The sequence below is a fragment of the Kogia breviceps genome, chromosome 9, assembly GCF_026419965.1.
Source record: "Kogia breviceps isolate mKogBre1 chromosome 9, mKogBre1 haplotype 1, whole genome shotgun sequence".
NCBI classification, from domain to species: Eukaryota; Metazoa; Chordata; class Mammalia; order Artiodactyla; family Physeteridae; genus Kogia; species Kogia breviceps.
In genome coordinates, this window is record NC_081318.1 from 3,101,375 (window position 1) to 3,110,803 (window position 9,429).

The 9,429-nt window shown below is 46.2% G+C and overlaps 1 pseudogene; it reads left to right on the forward strand.

Moving 5' to 3' along the window:
- The first annotated feature begins 612 nt into the window (after positions 1 to 612).
- LOC136794775 (epithelial cell adhesion molecule pseudogene) lies at positions 613 to 1,747 on the forward strand (annotated as a pseudogene).
- Positions 1,748 to 9,429: the final 7,682 nt, after the last annotated feature.

A 9,429-nucleotide genomic window follows, 5' to 3' on the forward strand; every position in this document is an offset into this window, starting at 1 on the left:
GCCGGTGCAAATGCTTTAAAGAGAACAAGGGAAACGCTGAAGACCATCCTCCACCAAGGGCAAAGGAAACGATCACAGAGTGAAGATGCAGCCCACTGAATGGGGGAAAATGTTTGCAGATCATATATCTGGTAGGGGTTAATTTCCAAAACGCGTAAGGAACTCCTGCAACTCAATGGCAAAAAAACTAATAACCTGATTTTAAAAAGGGGAAAGGACTTGAGTAGACATTTCTGTAAAGAAGACATGAAAAAGGCCAACTGGTATATGAAAAAGTGCTGACGGTCACGAGGCATCAGAGAAATGCAAATCAAAACCACAATGAGACAGCACCTCACACCTGTCTGGATGCCTCTTATCAAAAAAAGCAAAAGACAACAAGTGTTGGCAAGGATGTGAAGAAATTGAAACCCTTAGACACTGTGGTGGGAATGGAAAATGGTGCCACTGCTATGGAAAACAGTATGGAGATTCCTCAAGAAATTAAAAACGAGGTCGGGCAGAGCTGCTGTGCGCTGGAAGAAGGCAGTCTGGCGGCCAGCTCACACCCGCACCAATCGCCCGGCCCCAGGGCACCTCGCCATCATCCTCATGTGGATTGTGTGGCCCAGGCCTTGCGCCGTGGGACCGGCCATGGTCTCCCGGGACCCTACTCTGTCCGCGCGGCCTCGCTGGAGCCCCCAGCCCGCCTCGCACCCCTCTCGCCCTTGTCCTCGCGTGCGCGGCAAGGCGCCCTCCCGCCCCGGGTCCTTGCGTTTGGGCTGCTGCTTGACGCGGTGGCCGCGGCGCAGGAAAGGTGTGCGTGTGTGAAAACTACAAACTGACCACGGGGTCGGTGCCAGTCTGCATCCATTGCTGCATAGCATTCTGTCATTTGCATAAAACTGGCTACCACATGTTTGGTGATGAAGGCAGAAATGACTCTCTCAAAGCCTGGGAGAGGAGGGAAACCAGAGGACGCTATCCAGAATAATGATGGGCTCTATGATCCCGAGTGTGACAAGGGGTTCTTTAAAGCCAAGCAGTGCAATGGCACATCCACGTGCTGGTGTGTGGACACTGCTGGGGTGAGAAGAACTGATAAGGACAGTGAAATATCCTGCTCCGAGCCAGTGAGGACCTACTAGATCATTGGTGAACTAAAACACAAACAAGAAAAAAACCTTATGAGGATCAAAGTTTGTACACTGCACTCAAGGAGGTAATCATAAGTCGTTAGCAACTGGATCCAAAATATATCATGGATACTCTGTATGATAATGATGTTATCACTGTTGATCTGGTACAAAATTCTCAGAAAATTCAGAATGATGTGGACATAGATGATGTGGCTTATTATTTTGAGAAAGATGTTAAAGATGAATCCTTGTTCCAGTCCAAAAGGATGGGCCTGAAAGTAAATGGGGAACTACTGGATCTGGATCCTGGTTGAACTTCAGTTTACTATGTTGATGAAAAACCACCTGAATTGTCAGTGCAGGGTCTACAAGCTGGAATTATCACTGTCACTGTGGTTGTGGCGATAGCAGTTACTGCTGGAATCATGCCGGTTGTTTCCAGAAAGAAAAGAACGGCAAAGTATGAGGAAGCTGAGATAAAGGACATGGGTGAGATGCATTGGGAACTCAAGTGTATAGCACTATAATTTGAAGAGTAATAACAAAAAGGGAAATTAGCAAGCTGACTCAGATTACAAACATATGAGCATGGGGCAAAGAGAAGATCTTTGAAGACCACTCCTGTGCTAGTTAAACATCATATATTTGTAATAGTTAAACCTGTACTCAAAATATAAGCTGTTTGAAATTGACTTTACCAATCTTAACATTTGACCACAAGTGTCATATATATGCAGATCTGATATAAAACCCAAACCTAAAATTTGGACTGCATAGTTTGAATTATTTACCCCTAACATTGAAGGGTATGCATTAAATATGCTTCCACAGTAGTCTGAATGACTACTGTCTCGTACATTTGTGATTAAATAGCTGCCTTTCTCTTTACGTTGAGTTTTATACATAAAAACTTTTATGAACTATGAAATAGAACATTTAAAAAATGAGTTTCCTCAAAACAAATGAAATTAAAGATGAAACTGTCACATGATCTAGCAATTCCACTTCTGGATATTTATCCAAAAGAATCAAAACCAGGATATCGAAGAGATATTTGTACATTCATGTTCATGGAGGTGCTATTCCCAGTAGCCAAAAGGTGGAAGAACCCAAATGTCACAGGGAGTTTTCCCCGTCAGTACCAGTCAATGAATTAATAGTCTGCTAACCCAGGGCTCTTCTCCCCTAGGGCTCTTCTCCATAGATTATACTGACTTTCTAGGTAGGAGTTACTTGATAACAAATTAAAGGTCTTCTGTTCATGCCCTTTCTAAGGGAAGCATTGGCTAAATTCTGAGGATAAAAACCAACATTCATGTTCATCAACAGGGCCTGTTTAAATACCACGTGGTCACAGCAAGACAGTAAAAACTGCAGCCTGGGGACTTCCAACGTGTTACTGATGATCTTCTGCTTCCTGTTGGCAGTATTGTACTTCATACCTTGAGAATATAATCTGGTCTTTCTCATCAATTGAGGGTTAAAGAAATGGCAGATTACGATTCGCTGGGTCAGTGGACATTCCCCATTCATTTGGCTGCCCTGCATCTACACCCTTTTCACACAGTTGGGGCTTATCTCCTGACCAAGCATCACCTGCCTCCACCACAGAGATCGCCGAGGCCATGTCTCTCTTCTTCACTTCACCCAGGAAGACCGTGAGCCGCGGCAGGCGGGTGAGACTGGCCACCACGAGCCTGTCAGTGGCAGAACCAGGATGAGAACCTGGTTCTCAGGCCCCCTTCCTCTCCTGGATTGTGTTATTTCGAGATGATCACTGGTGCAGTTAATCAGAAGAAGTCCTGAATTTAAAAAAATCTATTATGGGTATCTTTGCGAAGATTTAGGGTAAGGCTAAAAAAGCAGTAAAGCACAGTTCTGGATTCACTTTTTAAGACGTCTTCAAGGATATTTCATTAACATGACAAAATATGTCTATCGCAACCCCAAAACTAATATAAAATTCGTTATTATTTGTGGTTATATAACTGGAAAATCCAAGACAAGAACCCAAGCCCAAAACCAGACAATCAGAGAATTCAGTAGGACATCAGGGTACCAAGTTATAATGCAACAATCAATAGCTTTCACGTTTCAAACACGATAAATAACTAATTGGAAGAAATGATCCTATTTGACAACACAAAACTTTAAAAAATGAGAAATAAACTTGAGGAATTGACAAAATGTATACAAGGGATGTTTTAAAAATACTCTTAAGGGATATAAAAGGCATTTCAACAAATGGAAAGTTGTACTGTGTCTTGGGTAGGAAGACCCAACATCTGTGTGCATACGGCCCAAGTCTCCCTGGCAGGACTAGGTACTTATTTCCTGAGCTTCTGGGAGTGTTGCTTGACGCTTCTGTCCTCAGACATTGCCCTTGGCCTAAGGGAGCTGCCTCACCCAAGAGTAGCCCTCTCCCTGAGGACAGCTCCTTGTCAGCGAGTGGCTAATACAAGGTACAAGGGCTGTTCCCCACTTGCCTCAGTTGAGCCTGTCTATAAAGGGCCATCCCAGCTTCAGAGCTCCCCGTGGGTTGGCTGAGGTCTCTGCCTCAATTCAGCTTCCTTTGTCCAGTTCTGTTCCTTTCATCTGAGAGAAGTCCATCACCCTCTCAAAGATGTTGATCCCAAGAGCACACCCTAAAATTTTTTCTGCATTCAAATCTTCATCTCAGAATGTTTCCTGGGAAACCTGGCTTACAGCAACATCATAAGATATCATTTCTCCATAACTTAATTTATAAAGTTAAAGTAATTTCAATAACTATAATATAATTTTTGAGACTAGATTAATTAAGGATGGTAGGCAAGAATTGTCCTATACCAGACATTAAAAACTTAAAGCTTTTATGATTAAAGTAGACCGTGGAATATATCAATAGAACATAAGGGAAAATCCAGAAATGTATCTGCATTCTTACAGGAACTTAGTATAGAAAAAGTGGCATCTCAAATTAGTGGGAAAAATAGATTGTTCAATAAATGGTGCGTTATACGTTAGTCCTCTCTTGCTGCAGAACAGCTCATCCCCAAAGTTTGTGTCCTAACACCACAATACACAGGTATCATCTCGCAGTTTCTGTGGGTCAGGAATTCGCCAATGACTTAGCTGAGTGGTTCTGGCTTAGCATCTCCTCTGAGGCTCAGTCCAGCACTTGGCTGGGGCTTCAGCTGAAGGCTGGGGCTGGAGGATCTGCTTCCATGGTGCTCACTCACACGTCTGTGTGTTTATTGCTGGCTGTTGGCCCGAGGTCTCAGTTCCTCCCCATGTGACTTCTCCACGGGACAGCTTGACTGTCCTCAGTACATAGCAACTGGTGTCCCCAGAACAGTGACCCAAGAGAGAGCTAGGCAGAAGCTGCAGTCTCTTTCATGACCTGGTTTCAGAAGCCACACACCATCACTTCTGCCACATTCTTTTAATTACTGATAGAAGTGAGTCACTAAATCTGACCTGCACTTAAGGCAAGAGGAATTAGCCTCCACACTTTGAAGGGAGGAGGGTCAAAGAATTTGAAGCAACCACAGTGGGGAAAATGGGTCAACAGCTGTAAAACAATTGACTCCAAGATAAACTCTAAATGGATTACAAACCTAGAGGCAAAAATAAAACCCTTGGGTAGTAGAAGAATCAGTGGGAGAGTTCTTTTCTGGCTTGAAGCTGAAAGGCCTAAGAACATAAAACCCAGAAGCCATAAAATGAAAGATGAATAAGTCTGACTGCTTATGGTGCTTTTGCCGTGCAGAAATTTGGTTTATATAAAGTCAGAAGATAAAGTGGGAAAAAACACTTGCTAATAACATCCCAGACAGAGGGTTAATTTTCATGGTATATGAAGAGTATCCACAAACTGATATAAAGACCCACGACAACAGAAAAGTGAGAAAAGGATGAGGAAATAAAGAAGACACATAAAATAGGAAAATGTGCTCAACTTTACTTATGACAACAAATGCAAATAGAACTACTTTGCAATTCTATTTTTTAACCTCTAAAGTTAGCACAGATTTGAAAGTTTGATAACTGCTCCATTGGCTAAAGTAGGGAAAGGGGGGCCCCACCTGCAGTCTGAAGATTGATGCAACTATGGAGGTCAAGATAGTAATACTTATTAAAATTCTAAGTCATACTCCTTGACCAAAGAATTCTACTTCTAGGAGTCGTAGTGTATTTATTGTATCCATCAATAGAATGAATAATGTATAGTATAGAGTCCCCCCACACTGCAGACATACACATGGAGTTCCTTCTATGCTGATGTGAAAATCACACCACAGTATATTAGGAAAAGGGGAAGAAAAGGTGTGCATCAGTATTAATTGACCGTTTTTCATAGTGGGGTGGGTGAAGGATATTTATGACTGCTAAGAGTGTGAACCCTTAGATATGTATTTATTTACAAAGTCAGCTTGATTTTAGTAAGAATGAGAAGTGTCCCTGTCCACTTCAACGTGTGTAAATCACCAGTCATGTCCTATGTCACGTTTATTTCTGGACAAGTAGATTGTCATAAGAATTATTTCTATTTAAGAGACATCACCCCTCCCTTTTGAGGCCTACACAACTCACTCCAGACTGAAGGTTCAATTAAGAAATGTGTTTATATCTGTATCTCTAGTGCTCAGACATTGCTGCAATGCCAGATGCAGCAGTGGGCTCCATGGAAACCAGTTGGATGGTATCTGCAGGGAGCAGGTGCTCCTGAGCAAAGGAAAGGGCAGAAAATGAAGGCACAGCGACCCAGAGAAACAGGTGGCTCCTGAATTGTGCTTGGGGAGTTTGCATCAGCCACCGCACCACGCCCCTGAGAAAGCCCCAGCAGGTGCTGCTGCCCGCCCAGGCCTGGGCTCCTGGAAGCTTGGCACGTGTGTGCAGACCGCACAGAGGCTGGGCTGGGTGCCATGCTTCTCTCCCTCGTTTTCCTGGCAAGGCCGTGGTGGAGCCCAAGTCGATACAAAGAGAGACCCAAGACAATAGAAAATGGCAACGGATGAGGGAAATTCGCGGATTTAGCAAACAAAAATGGCCCTAATGCCAAGGCTGGTCTTGTGGTGTATCTTGAGCTACCTTTCCAGTTGTCAGTGTACTGCCTCAGCTGCAAATAATCGTCAGGGCTTGCTCTGTGATAAAAGTGGGCTTCCTTCAAGTGTTTCCCGTTAACGTGAGCAGTGTTAACTCTCAGCAGAGGGTGCTAGAGGCACATTGCGGGAGGAAGATGCCCTTCAGCTGCTCCTGGGCGGTCTGGTCAGCTGGGCTGTGAGGACCTCCGGTAGGGCCGGCCCCCGTCCGTGGCCTCACCCGCGGTCCTTCTGCGACCCGGCAGCCTCGGCCGGACAGTACCTCTCTACATGGAACCAGAGCTTCCGAGTGCCACCCCCGTGCCAGCCAACCCCCGTGTACACCTACACACGGTCACTGCTTCCCGCCCTCCCCCTGCACCCTGGAGGGTGGCCTACCGCTTGCTCAGCAGGAGCTCCGACTGGAGGCCTGGGCCCTCGGGTAACAGAACGGCTCTCAAGGCTTGCTGGGCGGGGCACGGGGAGTTGCACCCCAGGCACGGGGTGCAGGGCTCACCAAAGAATCCCGCAGCCCTGGAGAGAGGCAGGAGCACAGTTTCCCAGGGCACACCCCAGTGGCAGCCAGTCCAAGACGTGAGCCTCTCAGTGGCAAGCGATACAGACGGATGGCAGAGCAGCCTCACGCTTTGGGACCACAGTTGACCCTAGAACGGCACGCGGGTTAGGAGCACCGACCTCCCAGCCGTCAAAAATCCGCATATAACTACGGTCAGCCTGAAATATCAGCAGGCCCTCAGTACCCACAATTCCGCACTTACCAGTTCAACCAGCCTCACATCACGTAGTGCTGTCGTATTTACTATTGAAGAAAATCCACGTATAAGTGGACACCGTGCGGTTCAGACCCGTGTTGTTCAAGGGCCAACTGTACATAAAGGGCCTGGACTTTAAGCGAGAAAAAGTAATAAACAGTAGTAAAACAAGCATCCATATTCCACACAGATTTTAGTTACCCAGGTTCAATAAATGTTAATATCATACCATAGTTGCTTCAGATATTTTAAAATAAATATGTACTGTTAATGTAGGGTATAGTTTTGTGTGTTGATAATTCATATGAACGGTACAATGAGAGTGACTTCCTGCAGCCTGTCTCCTCAGCGTCATGCTTAAGGTTGTGTCACATTGTCCAACATAGAACAAGTTCATGCACTTGAATCGCTGTGACATGTTTGCTTCAATGACTCTCCCACAATTTCTTTATCCATTCCCCTGCTGGCAGTCAGATTTTTTCCAGTTTTTCACTATTCCCAAGTGAAGTAACATCCTCGTATGCAGAGAACATTCTTACGTGCTTTCTCACAGAGAAATGAAAGAGTTTCTTTATGGTTTGCGTGCAAGTGCCACGGTTGGAATTCTCTGGGCACAGACTCTGGGCTGGAGGTGAGTGTGCAGGGCATTCACTGGGGTGTGCCCTCAGAATCAGTCCTTGTAGGGGAGTGAGGGAAGCAGGGTTGGGCGGAGAGACAAGGGGACTTAAAGGCAGTCCCCACAAAGGTTCAGCAAAAACGGCGATGCCCTGAAGTTGGTAGCGTTTTTACAAAGAGACCACACTTCTGAAGTTAGAGGATTCTCACTCAGTGCAGTCAGTTGAACTGAGCCTGTCTGAGCCACTTGAGCAGACTCCGAGGCATGTGCTGCTTCCTCCCTTGCCCTCACCCTGATGGGGGACGGCACCTTCTCCTACGAGGATGGGGGCGGGTCTGTCTCAGTTTCTCCAGCACCAAGTAGATGCCCCCCTAGAATTTTAATTGCTCCCTCAGGGTTGAGCAGCAGTTCCCAGAAATGTCATTTGAGTCCTGAATGGCCACAGGAATAACTGATATTGTCAATTTCCCTTCCAGTGGTGAGAGTAGCCCTTTATTCTTCAGGGGAAAGCAAAAATAGACTGGTTTCACAGGGTAAGTGAGCCCAAAGAGAAGGCAGACCGAAGACTGAATAATTATAAATGCAGTTTGCAGTCCCTCACTAAATGTGGCACTGGGTTAAGAACTTGGAACGTGAATCTAGAACTCTCCAGTTACTACAGTGGTGTAAACACCAAGGCCGACTGCACTGAGCAATGCTCGCGTTCACTTTGACCATGAGGTCAAGGATAATTAGAGGACAAGGCAGTCAGTGATGGACTCTCAGAGCCGCAAAACAAGCAGAGCTTTTTACATTGAGCCTCCGAGTGCACATGGGAATAAGGTAATGGCTCCGTTGACAGAGGTCGCAGTCAAAGACAACCCGAGGTACCAGGCGCTGCCCATCTGGTCCCCGCCCCGCACTACTTCTTTGGGGCAGGGCTGCCCTTGCCTATGTAGAGATGCGCTCCTGCTCCTTCAGCCTGATCCTCACGTTCAAGCTGCCCGCGCCCCTCCAAACCTCGTCAGTACGTGGGTTCATGGATCCTTTGGACCCACAGCTCTTTCCCAGGCTTCCTCTTGTCTTCCCGTCACAAAGCAGGACGAGCACAGCCCAGGCCTAATGCATTGTCGGAATCACATTTCCCTTCTGCAAAGTGGAACCGGCGCCTGCCATCCCTACCTCACAATTCTGAAATGAGAGTGTGGAAGGGAACTGTAATGTATTTTGAAACTATAAAGCATAGCATCATACAATCTTCTTATAAATCAATTCTTTGCAAATTCGGACTGTGGACTTGGAACCTGTGTAGCAAGGGGCACTCATTTGTAGGTAATTGGAGGAAACCCATCTGAATGGTGAAACTCACATACTGTGACCAGAGAACATAGCAAGTGATGCCAGATGGTGGTCCGGGTCAGAAGCCGTGGCCTACGGGTCTAATGAAGAAGTTGTTCAGCAGTGACAGCCTCAGAACCAGCAGGAACCTGAGCCAAACCCATGCTCATTGCCTCAAGGGAGAAATGTGTTTAGACTGAAAGCAGACAGAGCCCCTAAGTCTTCCAGGCTTGTTTCCAGAGGCCTAAATTCCATAGGCATTGAGAGTGAACAGGTTGCCAGAAGCTTAGCCCAGCACTTCTGCATCCCCGGACTAGAAAAATTCTTCCACGATGGGGGCAGAGGTGGGGGAAAGACTACAAGTTGTAGAGGTAGAAGTGAGAGGAACGTACCCGACAGGTTCCTGGCTAAACCCCATGAGTGGGGACAGGCAGCAGGCATCGCTGGGTAGTGCAGCTAGTCAGGAGAGGAAGTGCTGAATGATGCTCTTGTCTGGCTGCATGTAAGAATCTCCTTGGAGGAGCTTTCTTAAGATCAGTGTC